Source organism: Monosiga brevicollis, genomic scaffold, assembly GCF_000002865.3.
Source record: "Monosiga brevicollis MX1 MONBRscaffold_77 genomic scaffold, whole genome shotgun sequence".
Classification (NCBI taxonomy): Eukaryota; class Choanoflagellata; order Craspedida; family Salpingoecidae; genus Monosiga; species Monosiga brevicollis.
This window is the reverse complement of record NW_001865109.1, coordinates 1-3362: the sequence shown is the minus strand read 5'-3', so window position 1 is coordinate 3362 and position 3362 is coordinate 1.

Here is a 3362-nt window from a genome sequence, read left to right as displayed (position 1 = left end):
AGCATCGACCACCTGCCAGATCCCTCTGGAAGGATTGCATAAGTGTACTCGACGATGTGCAGCTGCCGCCGCCCGTCGAGGAACCCTCTCGTACACTCTGGGTGTGTTTAGCCACCAGATTATAAGTACGGTCCCGCTGACCGTGAGTGGCATTTTCTTTTGGATATTTCCCTTTCTGTTTTCTATCGTTCTCTCCTGTGAGAGAAGTGCAATTGAACCGCTTTACTGTCTCAGCTCAAATCGTCTTTCAATAGTACAGCGCACCAAAAGCTCGAACGTTGACTTGTCATGTAAAATTAATGGCCACCACGACAAAAAGAACCCAAAAATTGAACAAATGCGAGCGACGGGCCATTTGCGAAGACCGAGTGACAGCCGGGCCCCTGGTCACAATTTTCGGCGCACGTCAAAACAAAGCACACGTCAACTGCTTCATGCGCTTTCGGTGCTCACTTTGTAGTCCGCGTCCACCTGGAACCATCCTGTGACACGCAAGCCTTACCATTAGTACCCCCTCAAAGCGGCTCAAACAAAGCAAATAGCGCCTCAACACCAAATGGCAGCCTGCCCCCTGGTCACAATTTACGGCGTACGTCACAACAAAGCTCACCTGGCATTCTTCACACGCGTCCAGTGCTCACTGTGTAGTCCTCATCCACCGTCGACAGCCCTGTGACCCGCCAGCCCCACCATTAGTACCCCCCTCGAAACGGCCAAAAATAACCGAAGGCGCGCCTTGGCTCCTTGGCCAACACCAAATGGCAGCCGGGCCCCTGGTCACAACTTTCAGCGCACGTCACAACAAAGCTCACCTGGCATTCTTCACACGCGTCCAGTGCTCACTGTGTAGTTCTCATCTACCGTCGATAGCCCTGTGACATGCCAGCCCCACCATGAGTACCCCCTCGAAACGGCCAAAACAAACAAAAGGTGTACTCCTCAGCCGACACGAAATGGCAGCCGGGCCTCTGGTCACAATTTTCGGCGCACGTCAAAACAAAGTTCACCTCACATTTGACGCTAACACACGCTATTTCGGTGGATGGACCGTTTTGCTCCAGATGTTAAGCAAAGCCCGCTCTGCTCGTTTGACTTCCTTTTCCGTTTGCATAGCTTTTAGGATATGATCTGTTTGTGGTCAATTCACAAAGCAAACAGAGGAAATTGAAACGGGAATGGTACAAAGTAAAATGCCACTTCCGGTCTACAGAACCGTACTTATATCTCGGTGGCAGGAACAATCACAATGTTCTACAGGCTTCCTTGAGGAGCGCCGTCAAGAATCATCAGACATCATCCTGGACTGGTATCTTCCAGAGTGTTCCAGCAGCTTCTGGACATACGTCTATGCTTGTAGTCCAATAATAGCAATCGACAAGACAACCACAAGCGTCACGCATTTTCAATTTGTACGTGCAGCTTGAGCGGCGGCCGTTAGAGCGGTCACGCGGTCACAAAGGGTTTGTAGATCTTGGATATTGAACAATTGAGGATCCACGCGCCAGCCGACGTTACAGAGAACAGCAGCAGCGCACCGCCAGCGTCTGACCTGCTCAGCATGAATCAAGCCTTGAACTGGCGCCACGTTGAAATTCGATGAGAACAAGACGATATAGACAATCACATTGCCTACAGGTTCGCACCATTTGAATCCGAAGTTTGATAGGAGCAAGGAGTACGGGTTGCGCGCAATAGCTCTTCAATCAGCTATGAAGTGGAGCAGATTCGTCGGTGAGCAAGCCTGACTCTGCAATCAGTACCAAAAAATAAAAGCTCACCTCCAGCTTGATGGGACTTCTGCTAAGGAGCAGATCCAAGGGCCGTGCACCCGTCTACCACAGCAGGCCATCAAATATCAATTGCCGGTGCAGCAGAACAGCTAACAAATACGACATCGTGCTGACATGATCTCTCGTATCCGGGTCGGCACCGTGCCGCAGGAGTTGCTGGATACCCTTTCGGCTGGCAGGCAAGGCAGTGCAGGCTACATGGAGCGGTGTTTGGCCGTTCTATATTATCATCAACGTTCGGGAACATGAGAAATGAGTTCTTCGCGCACGGAAGATATAGCAGGAAACAAGATGAAATGCAGAGAGCACCGACGAAGAGTGGACAAAAACGGGAAAGAAAGAGGGATAGCGGGAAAGAAGATAGGAGCAAGAGGCCAAACGGACGCGCACAAGGGATAGAATGTAGAGGGGGGAGAGACGGCGCAAACAAGCCGAGCAGCGGGAGCAGAAGCAACGGCAGCCAGAGGAGAGGGAGGAGGGGATACTGTACTTGTACTGACGTCTTTCTTGGCGTTGGGATCAACACCGTGCTCTAACAGCATCTCCATTATGTTGGCATGACCCTGAAAGCACGCCCAATTCAATGGTGTCCAGCCACGCTGTGGGATGATGCATCGGCATGACGTACGGGTACTGCATCATCAGCATCATCATGTACAGGATAGGGGGGTTAAAAAGGGAGTAGAAGGTGCTGAACTAACGCTGTCCATGGATTTAGGATCAACACCCTGCTTCATCAGCAGCTCCACCACCTCAGCACGACAGTGAATGCACGCCCAGTGTAGTGGTGTCCAGCCACGCTGTGGGATGTTGCATTGGCATGACGTACAGGTAAGGTATCATTGGTACAGGTTGGGTCAGCAAAAGGAGAGTGGAAGTTCCGTACTGACCTTGTCTTTGGCTTCAGTATCCACACCGTGCTTCAACAGCAGCTCCACCACCTTGGCACGACAGTGAATGCACGCCCAGTGTAGTAGTGTACAGCCATCCTGTGGGATGTTGCATTGGCATGACGTACAAGTACCGACGGTATCATTGGTACAGGTTGGGTCAGCAAAAGGAGAGGCGAAGTTCTGAACTGACCTTGTCCTTGGCTTGAGTATCAGCACCCTGCTTCATCAGCAGCTCCACCACCTCAGTATGGCCCTGAATGCACGCCCAGTGTAGTGGTGTCCAGCCACGCTGTGGGATGTTGCATTGGCATGACGTACAAGTACCGACGGTATCATTGGTACAGGTTGGGTCAGCAAAAGGAGAGGCGAAGTTCTGTACTGACCTTGTCCTTGGCTTGAGTATCAGCACCCTGCTTCATCAGCAGCTCCACCACCTCGGCACGACAGTGAATGCACGCCCAGTGTAGTGGTGTCCAGCCACGCTGTGGGATGTTGCATTGGCATGACGTACAGGTAAGGTATCATTGGTACAGGTTTGGTCAGCAAAAGGAGAGTGGAAGTTCCGTACTGACCTTGTCTTTGGCTTCAGTATCCACACCGTGCTTCATCAGCAGCTCCACCACCTTGGCACGACAGTGAATGCACGCCCAGTGTAGTAGTGTACAGCCATCCTGTGGGA